Source organism: Alligator mississippiensis, chromosome 4 (genome assembly GCF_030867095.1).
Source record: "Alligator mississippiensis isolate rAllMis1 chromosome 4, rAllMis1, whole genome shotgun sequence".
In the NCBI taxonomy this organism is placed as follows: Eukaryota; Metazoa; Chordata; order Crocodylia; family Alligatoridae; genus Alligator; species Alligator mississippiensis.
The window spans coordinates 163,899,332-163,914,541 of record NC_081827.1 but is presented as its reverse complement, the minus strand read 5'-3'; positions in this window follow the sequence as shown (position 1 = coordinate 163,914,541).

Sequence of the window (15,210 nt, the reverse complement as noted above, 5' to 3'; positions counted from 1 at the left end):
GAACAATGACTTAAGAATACAATTACATTTTCCAAAATAGGAATATATTCTTCATGATGTAATAAAATTAGAGGGACAGTTGCCTGTTCTAGTGAGTTGTTGCTATAAAGTGACACAGTGATATGTGTCTGAAAGTTTTTATGTGCCTGATAGAACTAGATTTAATCAACTATAGTGATTATTGTAAAAATGAAAATAAATTGGGATGGTGTTCAGTACAAAGTGCAGTTATGTGATCTGTCATAAATGTAGCCAAATGCATTTGAATAATCAGGAAGGGTTAGTCCTAAATTTTGCAATGTCATATGTATAGGGCCCAGTTTAGTTCCTTCCTTACTTTTTGGCTGGATCCTCTGACCTCTGTGTACTTATGACCTTAAGTATCATGCCTGCTTAGATTTCTGACATCCCCCTGTTTTGCAAGGCTCGGCAACTTTTGTTGATACAGCAACTTATACTGGGGAGCAAGATCATAGAAGCTAGGGACAGACATTCAAAAAGCCTGAGGCTGAATTGATTCAATCTTTGCAGGTTAGTTTAACCTGTCTAGGCAAAATCACTTTTGTAACTGGACAGACATCCCAGAAATGCAGGCACATGCCTGCAGTGGCTCAGGCTAGAAGCTGGGGGGCACTAGAGCAGCCCTCCATTCCTTCCACAGCATGGAGCTGAGGGGGGCATGGCCAGGCTTCTGTAGGGGCTCTGATTAGCCCAACAGGGAATTTATAACAGTTTATCACCCAATTAAGAAAACAACAGAGGGACGTTAGCAGCTACTTGTTGTTTCTGCCTGTTGATTCTACCTGTTAACTCAGCACAGACCATAGCCAGCATGTGGTCTGATAGCTAATACACAGTCACCTCCTCAGCAAGGCAGAGGGGAGGGGGGGATTCCTGCTTAGCAGGGAGTGGTGAGGGGAGGGGGGAAGCAGCCCACAGTCTCTGGAGCTGCAGCCATGGAGCAGAGGGGAAGGGCCAGTCCTCCTTTGGAACATAGAGCCCTGCCCAGCCCAGAGAGCATGCCAGGATGCTGGGGGTGTCTGGTTTATCTTAAACCAGCAAGGGGTCTGGCACAGATATTGCATAGACTGATTTGAACCAAATCAGTTAAGTCTGATACTACATTCAACCAGGTTTATCTCAAACTAATTTCAGCCATTCTCAAGCTGGTTTAAGTGCAGTGAACATCTGTTCTGTTACAGGGTTAAACCAGTTTCTGATCACTTAAACCGGTTTATGTATAATGTCTCTCCTTAGCCATAGTGTGATCTTTTATGAATGGTTTTGAGGGAGAACATTTTGAAACTTAAACACTTGATCCTATTTTTGTTTAATGTTAATGGGGTTTAGGTATTGACTTCAAAGGAACCAGGTTCAAATCCTCCATCTCCACTGTGGCCTGTTCTTGTTAGAGTGGCAGGATTATGTATTATCCTAGCATTTTGTTTCAGTGGTTCTCAGTGGTTTCTGATTCTTTGCCCAAATTTATCAGATGGAGAGGAGAGCTGCTAGGTTACTCTGGAATCCCGAAGAATATTTAGATTATGGTTTGGTTCTAGAAAAGATACCATTTCCTATGGGGTGTGTAGCTCCATATGGAAACTCTTCTAATTGTTCTGCCTATTAAATTATGCCAGCTGCAATTCCATATAGTTTGAAAAAATGTCACAAAAAGTTACATTACATTAATTGTATGATATCTGCTTGAAGTAAATGTAATTTGATGGCTTCTCACCTCTTAATTTATTAATTATACTTTAATTGAATTTAAATCTATCTTTACCTTTGTCTGGGTGCTTAGTTTTTCATAATGATCTTTTGGTAGGGCAGGGAGGTGCTATGATACAATGAGAAAGTTGTTTGCCTTGCTATCAGAATATATATGTAACTCTACATTGTGAATAACATGGGGCTACAATGATGAAACAGAACGTAGGATGCCAAGCAATGGAAAAATAGTTTTAGGAGGCACTTTCAGATTAGTAATTTCTCAGGAAATTAAAATCTTCATCTGCAGGGTTTTCTAATGCAGTGGAGCAGGAACGAGAAAGAGAAAATAAGAGTAAAAAGTAAAAAATGACAAAAAAATGACAATGCAAAATACAGAGAAAATTGATAACAGCTTGCACCATCATATCACGATTAATCAAAGAACCATGTTTATAGTAGGCAAATGATGTGCGAATATGCACTTATTTGTTCATTGGTTTGGTGCCAGTGTTCATACACAGGGCAGAAACTAGTCTTCCATTTTTTTCTGCCATTTGCTGCTACTTCCATTCACTTTCTGATATTGAGATCATCGACTCTGCCATCCTTGTTAGGGTTCCTCCTAAGGGTTTCTTGTGCATGCCCACAATTCACCACATCAGTTGGTTTCTAACTAGCAGCTTTATTTGACAGTCAGCGGTTGCATCTACACATGCGCTTTACTGTGAAGCTGACTAATTAGCTCAGCAGTAAAGCGTTACTGTACACATGAGCCCATATTAGTGCACAGTAAGTTAATTAACTCTGCTGTAGGATAGTACTGTTTGGGACAAGTACTATCCTACAGCAAAGCAGTTATGTACACTGAAACACTGAAATGCTATGTGCTAATTGCACGTGTAGATGCACCTAGTGTGTTAGTATCTGGAGTACATACTTTAACTATGTCCAGTGCTTTCTTTTGATTCTGGTAGCGATAAGCTGCTGGCTACTAATTCCTAAGTTCTTTATTTGATTATGGAGTCTTTACATTGAATACTCAGAATCTGTTGTAGGTATTTATTTTTGAGGGCTCATGCAGTAAAACATACCACTACAGGCAGTGGAATCGTCAAGCACAACATGGTACTCCAAGTAGGGAGCTTCCTAAACCAGAAACTGTAGCCACATTTGTGTGACACTTTGAGTGGGCTATGTTGATGTGGGGGCTTGCCATTTTCTGTGTTCTAAGAGAGAGGTTGGCAACTTTTGAGAGCTGTGGGTTGGAACAACCCAGCTCAGGTCTGAGATGGCTTTTCCTTGCTGCTGGTTCTCCCTGCTGTCCTGGCTGTGTCACAGCTGTAGATCCCAACTGTCCAGCCTCAGTGCCACTCTTTGCTTCTTGGCCTCACCTCTGGTGTGGATGAAGCCCCCTACCACCAGAATGCTGCCAAGCTCTCTGTCGTGATGCACTGCCAAAGTCTCCTAGCTCTGCCTGCCAGGTTGTGTGGCTCTGGAAGCTGGATATGGCCCATGGGCTATATATTGCCAATCTATGTTCCAGGGGTCAGCAATCCCCAGCACGTGCCAGAGCATGACACATGAGGCCATCTTGCTTGGCACACCACAGCCAACTCGGGCTCTACGCAGCTGCTTCCAGCCACAGAGCCCGTTGCAGCAGGCAGCTTAGAGGCAGCAAGCTCTGCTGCAAGCAGCCCAGGCTCCATGACTTGCAGCAGCTCCTCTGGGCCCCAGGCTGGCTGCTTCCAGAAGACTGCAAACAACTGCAGTGGGCTCTGGAGCCTCAGCCGGGCTCCATGGAGGTGCTGGCTGCATGTGTGCCTCCAGGTGGATGGTGGGGCCAACTCTGGCCCCTCCTCCACTGTCTGCTCTGAAGTGTACATGCAGCTGCCACCATGGAGCCGGTGCTGGGGCTTCGGAGCTCAGTGCAGCTGTTTGTAGCCTGCCGGCCACCTGCTACAGCTGCCCAGAGCCTGGGCTGGCTGTAGCAGGCAGCTGGAAGGATGCAAACAGCTGCACTGGGCTCCAGAGCCCTTGGCCGGGTTGTGTAGTGGTGGCAGTTGACTCTGGGTAGACAGTGGGAAGGGGGCTGGGGTTGCACAACCTAACCCCTCCCCCACTGTCCACACAGAGGTGCATGTGCAATTGGCACCAGCAGTGAGGATCAATCCCCTCATGGCTCCCCCGCTGTCTGCCCCTGGTACACCAACTCAAGGCAGGACTCAGGATTGCGGTGTTTTTGGCACTTTGACCAAAAACATTGCCAACCCCTGCTCTGTTCTGTGATAGTTCTTAGTGTAAATATTCGGTCTATGTAGAATCTCTTGGGCCGGAATTTAATTTGGCTTCCTATAAGCTTTGTATGCACTGCCACTGTCTCCTTGTGTAGTATCACACTCAAGAAGACTTTGCGTGTGACCAAGAGTAGGGTGATTCTCTCTGGTTATTGCTGTCAGTTTGCCTCTTTAGGGTATTCTGATTCCATGTTTTCACAGTAGTCAGGAATGCTTTGAGCATTTCTGCTGCACTTAAATTGTCCTCTGCTGCTTTTATTGCTTTTCGGGTTCTTGATTACTGCCTGAAGTTTTGACACCAGGTTGGGCTGCTGTTATGTCAAATTGTTCAGGTTCACATGTGTCATCAAAATATGATGCTGAGAGAGGGGTAGGGTCTGATGAGGACTGTGGAAGGCTTTGCCCATGTTTTTTCTGTTCTTAGTTGGGAGACTTTTTTGTTCTTTCTTTTTAATTGGCCCATTTCCTGAAATTTTTACACAGGGTTTTTAGTCACTTGGCAAAGAAGTTAATTTCCTTTTATAGTAGCAGCAACCATTTTAGTTGCTATGCCTTACAAATATCGTTGTTTTTCCTCGCTTTGCTTTAAATAACTTTTGAAATTTCCTTGTGTTCCCTTTTGCTTTTACTAATATTTCAATGATTTTACTAATATTTCACTGGAATTTCCTTTGGGTGCTTTTGCTTTGTCAATAAAGTGCCCCATCTTTTGGCTTCTGCAGTTCTTGCTCTGCCTGTGTTGGTATCCAGCTGCTCTGCAGCTTCAGGAACATAATGGCTAAGTTTTGCCCATTTTTTTCAACACCAGTCTGTGAGACCTTCTGTCTCTGACAGTGCCTCCAAGCTGTTTCTTGGTTCAAGCTGAAATGTCTCACAGTTCTCTTTTGTTTTCAGTTTTGTACTGTGGATTTTCTCTGCCAATTTTTGTTTAAATTCAGTTTTTTCTGAGTTTTATTTTCGATTTGTCATTACAAAGATTGTGATTGCTGCTGATAGCTGCTTGATGTATCCTTATATCTTGAATAGTTTGCCTAAATCTTCACTGTATACAGATTTTGTTAATCTGAGGTTTTATTTTGCCATTTGGAGAGATTCATGTTTTGAGTGGGTCTTTGTGAGGGAGCAGTTTGTTTGTAAGAACTAGGTCAGACCCCAAGCCCAATTCACTGAGTCTTGCCATTTTGATTTATGGTTCCTGACCCATGCTTCTCCATTGCTCTTTCCATTCTTTGGTTGTTACATCCTACTTGGGCATTAAATTCACCCAGCACAAGGAGAGAGCTGTGCTTTGATACCCGCCCAATCATACTTTGGAGGCAACTAAAATATCTGTCCTTGTTGCTGTGTCCCTCAGGAGGAGCATAGCACTGTACAGTTTACATCCTTAGGATTCTGGCTTGGAACCTGGTTTACTTATAATATAGTTTGATGGCTCTCAACAAATAAATGACTTCAAGAGAATCCATCAGGATAACCACTGCTCCTTCTGCTTGCTTGTTTTCACTGCAGCCCACATACATGAAATCTCTCTTCTCTTGCTATAAATGCTTCTTAGTCACACCTTCCAAACCTAATTTTCTAGCATTCTATGAACATCTGTCTGTTTGCTCTTGTGTCCAGGATTTCAAGTTCAGGAACCAACTTTGAAGTAGGGTTTTTTGTTTTTTTGCAAGTATCAAATATTTTGGGGTAATATATTCCAGAGCCTTGCTTTCACCAGGGACTTTCATGCAGTGTATGGGAAGACAGCATACTCTGCAAAAAAGCCAGTTATACCAGAATGGCAGCCTACTCCCATTACTATATAACCAGTGACATTTATGAGACTAGGTACTTAATTTTGCGCTCCACCCTATCCACTTTACTTGGGCTTTAGACCAGCAACTACACCCTGGTGCAGCAGACGGGTTAATTGTTCAGTGAGCCAGACAATTTTATGTAGGTGAAATAATAGATTATTTTGAATTTTACTCAATAATAAGGATAAATATTAGGCCTGTGTGAAGCAACTAGTAGTCCCTTCGGATTCGGTCAATTCAGGGGACAGTGATTCGATTCGGTTATTCGAATCACTGTCCCGAATCGATTCCGCTGAATCTGATTCGGCGATTCGGCTCCTACCGAATCAGCCGAATCTCTGAATCACACAGGCCCCATCCCCCGCTCTCAATGGCTGCCCTACCTGGCCCCAGCTCCCGGCTCTTTGGGAAAAAAAAGCCCCAACTCACCGGTTCCTACCCAGCGGGGGGGTGATTCCAACTGCCCCCCACTGCCCTACACCATGTGGGGGGCTCTGCCTTGAGCTCCCAGATTTCTGCCTGCTCTCTCAGCCCCCCCATGGCTGCTGCGCCTACCCCAGCTCCTGGCCCTTAAAACCCCCCCCAGGACTCACCAGCTCCTGCCTGGTGGGGGCAATCCCCGCTTCCCCCTGCTGCTCCCCACTGTGTGGGGGCTCTTCCATGAGCCCCCAGAAGCCCCGAGGCTGCTGCAGCAGCCAGTGAGTCCAGGGTTTGGGGGTTTTTTGGGTTTTTTTAAAAGGCCAGGAGCTGAGGCGGGTGAGGCAGCCATGGGGGCTGGGAGAGCAGACAGGGGTTGGGGGCCTCATGGCAGAGCCCCCCACACAGCATGGGGCAGTGGAGGGGCAGAAGAGATTGCCCCCCACCTAGCAGCACCTGGTGAGTGGGTTTTTTTTTTTAAACAACTGGGAGCTAGGGTGGGCAGGGCAGCCATGGGGGTTGGGGCGGGGAGAGCGGGCACTGGTTGGGGGGTGCTCAGGGGACCTGGGGGAGCAGGCAGGGGATGGGGCCTGGCCCATGGTCCCCTCTCCCCTCCTCCAGTCCCCGCTCCCCCGGCCCCTACTTACCAGCATGGTCCAGCTCCCTGCTGCAGCCAGTGGGGACTGCATGAATTGCCAAAGCTCTCCGAATCTTTTCTGAATCAATTTGGAGAGCTTTGAATCAATTCAGACCTTTGAACTGGTCCTCTGATTTGAGTTGGATTTGGAGATTCAGCCACCTAATTGGGCCAAATCTCCTCTGAATTGAATCAGCACCCGAAGATTTGCACAGCCCTAATAAATATAGAGCCTACTCTTAATATAACATCTCTTGACTATACTATACAAATTTTAAGCAATGCATAATAAAATATATCTGTAATGGTATATTAGATATATCAGAGGACCTAGCAAAGTACACTTAAGCCTTAATGGGCATGTCTACATGTACAATTAATTTGAAGTAATAAACTCTGACAGAATTCATTCTGGGGTTTATTATTCCCAGGCATGCCATTTGAACATGTGCCTGGGGCCTCAGTATTTGAACATGTGCCTGAGATAGGCCCAAAGGAAGTCTGCCATTTCCAACCAGGCCACTACCCCTCTCTTTCTCTTGCTCCCCACAGCACTGATGACCTGCCATTGATTTGCCAATGATGTCTTGGCACAATGGGCCAGCTAGAATTGCTTGGTGGGCTGGATCCAGTCCATGAGCCACAGGTTGCTGTTCTCTGCCATAGAGCTGTATGTATGCTTAGGTGCTATGGAATCGCTGTAAATAATAATTACTTTTAGTTCTTCCACTAAGACTCACTTCTTTGGTGCACAAATTAAATGCAAATAAATATAATTGAATAAATAAAACAAATAAAAGTGCCATCCATGTTCTGTAGAGGCCACTGAAAGTGTTTGCTTCCATCTGCTATTGATTTGTCAACTAGCATCAGTAATGGTGCTAAAATTTTTACTTTAGTTCATATTTCAGAGGTACTTGCAAAGCAGTTATACTTTTGTTGTAAGTAATGAGAAACATAGCCAAATACCATATGTAATTTGCAACAGGAAGAAAATGTATTGTAGAATGCCACTAAATAGAACCTCAAGGTGCTTACGTGAAAGAATACTTTTCAAACTGTGAGAAATAGGGAAAAAAAAGAAGAGGCTGCTGAAAGACTGTTTTGTTTTATGGAGAGATTTCTTCTGGCTACATAGAAATATATTTTATCTTTTGTTTGTCTTTCTGACAGTTTGTAAATAAGCTCTGTATGCCAATTTGATGTTGCTTGTTTAACTGGAATCTCTGCAGCTGATTGGACATTAGGAGAGGTGGTGCCATTTTCATCTATTTTGTTCTCTATGATTTTCGTTCTTGCTGTTTTTAGGTATATCTAAATGAAATTTTAACAGTATTGGTAGTTGAACATTTGACAATTAAGACTAAAGAATGATTAAAACAAAGGTTGTTCTATTAAGAGTGTAAAATACACATTTTTAAAGCATAAAACTAAAATTTACAAAAGAAAAAATCAAAATAAATGATAAATGAGTTAACTTATTGTCATTTGTTTTGAAATCAAGTTTATGAGATTTTATGCTACACATAGCAAAACAGTTTGGAATTGTAGACTGTAAAGAAGCGTCCATGGACCCTGTTGGTGGTCCTTCTCTTAAAATGTGATACAAACTGCATTTCTTGCAATAATATTGATAGGAAATTTAAGTGCAATACACATACATGCTATGGGTATGTCCAGACGAGCCCACACATGCCTCTTGCAGTGTCTCAGACTCCTTTGAGATGCTGCAAGAGGCACGTGCAGGAATGAGAAAATGGCAAAATTAGACCCTTAGATATCCAGGGGTCAAAAAAACCCACAGAGAAAAAAAGCGTGGCAGGAAACCGGAGGCTGGGTCCACCACAGAGACACTGTGGTAGCAGCCAGAGCATCTCTATGGTTGGCCCTTGCCCTGGTGCTGAAGCATGCTGCCTGCCCATGCAGGGCAGGCAGCATGCCAGCCACACAGAGCTAGACCCAGGCTCCACTGCAGGTAAGTAAGGCGTGTGGGGGTGCTGGAGAAGAGGGGAGGGGACCATGAGGGGAGCCCCGCCAGCCCTGCCTGCTCTCCCAGCCCTCTGGATCCCTGCCCTGCTCAGCCCCCCCTGATTCCCCCGAGCCCCCCCATGGCTGCCCTGCCCAGCCCCAGCCTTCCTGAGCCCCCCGCTCCCTGTCCTACCTGGCCCCAACTGCCCTGAGACCCCCAACTGCTGCCCTCTCCCACCCCAGCATCCCAGCCATTGAAATAAAAACAAACAAAACAAGCCCACACTCACTGGCAGTTCTAGGTGCCATTGGGGTCACTGGGGCTCCCCCCGCACAGTGTGGAGCTGGGTGACAGCCCCAGTGGCCCCAGCCTGGGCCCTGCTGCCCACTGCTGCCCTGTGCTGTGTGAGGGGCTCTTCCAGGAGGCCCCCAGAACCCCTGCTCCTGTGGGAGTAGGGGCTTTTTTTCCCTTTTTTTTAAGTGCTGGAGGCTAGGGTGGGGGGGAGCAGTCATTGGGAGGCTGGGGGTGGAAGCAGGGGATGGGGCCAGGTGGGACACCCATTGCAGGGTCTGGGGGGTGGGTAGGGAGTGGGGCTGGGTAGGGCAGCCATCAGGGGGCTTGCAGGAGCCAGTGGGGGATGGGGCCAGGCGAGGCAGCAATCTGGGAGGCTGGGGGAGCAAACAGGGGTGGGGCATGTGGGACCTGCAGTGGGGTAGCCACTGCAGGGGCCATTTGGCTCCTGTTGGGGGGGCTGCAGCTCTTGTGGGGGGTTGTGGCCCCTGTGGGGGGCAGAAAAACATATAGGTATTTAGAATTCACTTTATTATGATAATAGAGACACTGGTAGGCTTCCAAATTGCTTTAACACTTTTGATATATCAATACAACATTGCCCAACTGATAGTTGTCTCTGTCTCTCACTCTCTCTCTCTCTATATATAGTGTTTTTTTGTTTTAATTGTGGAGGAACATGGATTTTGGAGTATTTTACAGAGTGACTTTGGGATTTTTTTTATCAGGGATTTTTCAATGTTCAAATAGGGAACACCAGAATTCCTGCTAGGAAGGCCAGTGGCAGGACCTTGCCTGCTCAGTGCTGGCACCTTCTACCCAGCTGGAGGTGGATGGCTTCCTGGCCAATTGGGGCCAGGAGGACATGCTTTGACAGTTCAAAGCAGGCCACCACACCTGGAACATCTTTTAGGCGATAGATGCCCAGATGACTGGGCAGGGAGCACACATGGCAGTAGTGCTGCACAAAGGCCCGCTTTGCAGCCACAGTCCACTGGCAGCTGGCCCAGAGGGGCAGATGCTTCTACTTGCTGGGTGCAGTCCCCATCCGGGTCTGGCAGGTGCACAGCAGGTCACAGCCAGGCAGCAGCCCCCACTGCCAGACTGCTGCAGTGGGTAAAGGGTAAAGGGAACTCTTGGGGCTGCTTCTATCTGGCACAAGGGGTAGTGTCCCCAGGTACCAATTGACTGGGCCCCAGAAGGTCCTGAGAATTAGTAGCCCTGAGCTACTTGACAGGGCAGCTTTTTATACTGATGGGGCCAGGACAGGACAGCTTTTTATACTGCTGGGGAAAGCACAGGTGCTGGCCCCAGGCTCTAGCTCCCCCTGGCTGCAGATCCAGGAGGAGCCAGGCAGGGTTATTTTGTCCCAAGTGGCACAATTTGCCCCACACCAAAGTGCATGTCTGGGCACATGTGCTGAGGCAAAAAGCTCCAGCTCAGATTTGTACTGCTTCTGTTTGAGCTGCTGCAAGTGCACGTGCTTGCATGTGTGCAAGTGCTATCTATCTATCTATAGAGAGAGAGATTAAATCTAAGCCAGCTAAGTGACAACTAACAGCTGGAACACTTAGAACACATTTTATGTACCAAAATTACAACAAAATAGAATAGGACTTTTAAATATAAATTTACCAAAATGTATAGATCCTTAATTTAAAGGGTGGGGAGAAGTTTCCAGAAAATAAAAACAGAATATGATTACCTCTTTGACTACCTCCAGATCTTGTTTAGGTGTTGAGATCCTGAAGTTTTGAATTCTTAGTCTGTAGATCGTGAACCTGTATATCATAGATCTGCAGGTCCAAAACTACTACATCTAGATTGTGGAGATCCTGACTCCCTAGGCTGAAAATCTGGAGATCCAGAACTTCTATAATCTCTGTATCTCAAGTCTCTAGATTTAGTTGTGTATAAACTGTCTATTTTTAAAACTAAAAATGGCTAGTTATTTCTAGGGGTGCACTGATAAAGATTTTTTGGGCCAATACTGATGGCCGATTATTAACCAGCCATATTGGCTGATAGTGATCCAATTGCTGATATGCAGCCTGGCATCTTGGAGAGCAGTGTCCAGCTGGTAAGTCTGTTGGCAGCTGCCAGCCGGACACTGGTACCAGCCAGACCCCCTCCCAGCACTGTTGCCTGCCTACCCAGCCCAAGGAAAAGCCCAGCACAGCCTCCGGCCTGGAGTGTGCTAGTGGGCAGCCCACTCTTGTCCCATGCACAGATCTGGGGGTCACATGCCCCCCATGCCTGCCTTGTAGTGCATGCAGTGGTGGAAGCCACTTCACCCTCCCCATCCCACATACCCCATGGACGAGCCATGGCTTCATCCCGTGCCCATTTCCTCCCCCCCTGTGCAGTGCCTGCCCCTGCCCCAGCTCCAGCCACACCCCTTCCTTCACTGCAGGGGCCTCGATCTGCCCTCCCACACCCCTTGTATCCCCTCTGCCCCTTCTCCCCCACAGACTTACCAGCCAGATGCTGCTCTCCAAGCTGCTGGGCTGCATTCCCGGCTGCATGCATACTGTGGCTACATATATGCACGTGGCATTTATTGGTGACATTATTGGCCACATCAGCCAAATAACGCCAATTACTGATACTGTCAATTTGTCTTTTATCGGTGCCAATATGATATGGACCGATGTATCCGTGCACCTCTAGTTATTTCTCTAAGATTGCTGCTTGAGTCAAGTGAGAAATATTTAGCTGCTTAAATCCATTAAAGATATTACTTCTTTACAGAAAATATAGTTAACCTGTATAACACACAGCCATGGGATTCAATAGGCTAGTAAAATTGAAAAGCAGATAAAATATTTATGTAAGTAACAATGGTAGCTGCACTTACACTAGACAAAATTAAAAGGTCAAGAGATGTAACTTTTACTCCTCAGAATATCAGCAGATCCTATATTGTCAATTATTATATTAGGGGTTTTGTATCTTTCCTGGAACGTTTGGCATACTAATAAAATATAGAGTATTGGCACATATTGATATGGACATTTATAAATTAATGCAAAACTAAAAGTAATTGAACCTCAGCTGTCTTAAGGTCTGCATTTATTTCATTGCAATTCAGTTTCTTGTTTGAAAAATCATTAAAAATTTATTCATCTTGTCATTGTCCCAGCGTGTTGAATGATAACACTTCACATTTGCACTAGTTAAATAAATGATGAGCTCCTATATAACTTTGAAGTTGCTGTATGTTTGTTTAATGATTCCTACCAGAAAACATGGTGTTATTTTAACTGTTTATTCTGTTTTAGCCTGGAAGGAGTCCTGTCTTGCTAAGTCTTCTATTGAGTTAAAATTATGTTCTTTATGTTGTGGCACTTCTCATTGCCAAACCATAAAACGTAACTAAGGTTTTTAGCCAATAAAAACAAACTTTATTAACAAATATCTCATGTGTGTTAGCCATTCTTGCTATATTGTGAAATTAATGTCTTTAACTTTGCTGTCTACATTCCATTGAATATTTGGCTGACACATCCACATGCTTGCCTAGTACAAGTTCACAGAAGTAAAGGTGTGACACTCTTACACCTATCTTTTAAATGGCTTTAGAACAATGACTAGCCAGTTATGGATTATCAGTCATTGTAACATGTCTCTTTACTACTGACTCAAAAGTTTATGAAATAGTAGGGCAAGGGTAGAAGTTAAGACTGAGATGTGCAGTGGCCACATTGCATTATGCACTGGCTGTGTTCAGATAATAGCCAGTCTTCTAGGAGCAGAAGTTTAAAGGTATTAAATGCCTAGAGAAGATAGTTACTTAATGAGATTGTCTAAAAGGCTTAACCAGGTTAAATACCTAAATGCTGGGTAATAATAGGACTGAGATTACAAACCTATTTAGGGACTTTTGAAAACTTCACTGGGTGCTTATCTCACTCCACTGGGTGATTATTTGCATATTTAGGCACCTAAATATGGCCTTTGAAAATTTGGCCTTAGAGAGTGTTGCTAGCTGATGAGAACTGGAATAATTTGTTTGGAGAGGGCTCTGAGCACGGGCTGTGTGAAATTTTGCCGCCAGTTTGGTTTTAACACTATTTCAACCTGTTTTGAGGTTGAAACAGCAAAATCAAAATGGAACAGATATAGTCGAAACAGCCTCGAAACAAAACGAGGCAAGGCAAAACATTTTGCTGTTTCGATGCTATTTTGATGTTTTGCCCATAGCATATAATGGGGAAGGACAAAACTTCCTATAACTTTGTCATTTCTGGTTTGATTTGGATGAAACTGCCAGGAATGGTAGCCCCTTCTGATGGTATCAAGCCTGCCAAATTCCAAGGAGATAGGTGCAGGGGGTACGGGGTAACTGCACCCCAAAGTTTTGAAAGCAAAACTTGTGTCATGTGTATGTGTTAAGCCACAGTGGGGTCAAAACTGCAGGCATGCCAGCCCCTGCTGAGGCCACAAAGCCTGCTAAGTTGTGGATGTGTGTTAGTGGTGGGTTGCAGGCCAGAGCTGAGCTAAGCCCCATGGCTGCTGCTGTCACTTGTCCTGCTGCTGCTGCCACTTCATCTCACTGCTGCATTTGTATCCAGCCTATGAGGAACCCTGTGGTTCAGATCTGGCCTGAGAGGGCAGGGTGGGTTTGATACCCCTGCTATAAAGGAACACTAACAGCTATAATTACTTTATGAAGAACAAAGGTAGCAAGGATAATAGTTCAGTGAGGATAGGCAATTGTATATGCCACTAGAGACATTGATGACTTCTTCATGCTAGCATGCTTAATAGATTGCCCAGATTTCAGAGTTGTTTTTTACTCTGAACAGCTGTTTGCTTTTCAAACATCTGCACTGAAATCAATAGGACTGTTTGGTAAGTAAGTTTCTACTCAAGATGAGTAAGGGATTCACAATTTGGTTCTTAATTTAATTCCAGGTGAGATGTTCCTGCATACTTTAAGTAATGACTCTAAAAGGTGCCTATACACGTGCAGTGAGGCTGCTCCAATGCACTGTAATTACAACACATCGGAGCTGACTTAATCAATCAAGTCTGCTAGGGCGTGGGAATTACTGTGCTCCTGCAGACTCCAGCATCATGGGTATCAGCATCCCCGGGCTGAAAAATCGCAGTGGGAGTGCTTTAACTAAAGTTCATTTGATGAGCTTTAGTTAAAACATCTCCGCTGCCATTTTTCAGCCTGGGGATGCTCATACATGTTATACTCTGTGTGCTTTAATTAGAGCGGCACTCAGAGGCACTCTAATTAAAGTGACCCCCCATGGCCCCAGACACTCCCGGAGCACATCTATAAATGACCAAAAAATCAAGCATAATAAAGTAGTCTAAACATTTATTTTATTAGTCTCCAGTAGATGGCACCCCAGCATCCCTAATGTCTACTTGGTAGTTGGCTATCAGAGTATACTTTGAAATAGTGAAGGCGTAACTTCATTTTTCTTACCATAGTTGTAAGGGAAATTTTCTCCCAAACAAATAACACTTGGCAGAATGTGCGTGTGTGTGCATTCTCTCAACATTTATGTGCATGTTCAGCAAGCATGTGATCATGGACATTCCTGGTGCAGCAAAAAGAATGATCGTTTTAAGCATCTTTCTCTCTGGTGGCAGTGACAGTTTGTCTGCTTCTGCCCTTTGTGAGCTATTTTCATTTCCTGATTTTAGGCATTAAGTGGATGCAGCAAACAGGGAACTCCAATGTTGGGAAATAGGGAATGCCATTCCATATGTTGTGGCTCTCTTCATTTCATACCCAACTAATGAACAAGCCACATATGTCACTTTGCATTGCTTTTAGCACACCACACTATGACAATGCACTGCTTGTAGGGAACATTCCCTGCAATGCTATCACATTTTTATATGGATTCTTTGCTTTCTCTGGGAGGGTGTTTACTGATAAAGCACATTCTTGATAGCTGCTCAGTTTTCTGATGTGCCAGTCAGGCTGTTCATTAACATTCAGTGCCGTTTATTATGCCCTACTTCTGCAATGGAAATCCCATAATGGAATGTGACCTGTACTCTAGGGCAGGAGTTTTAAACTCATCATGTGCCCTGGACGGATCTGGACTGTGTGCTCCTTATAGG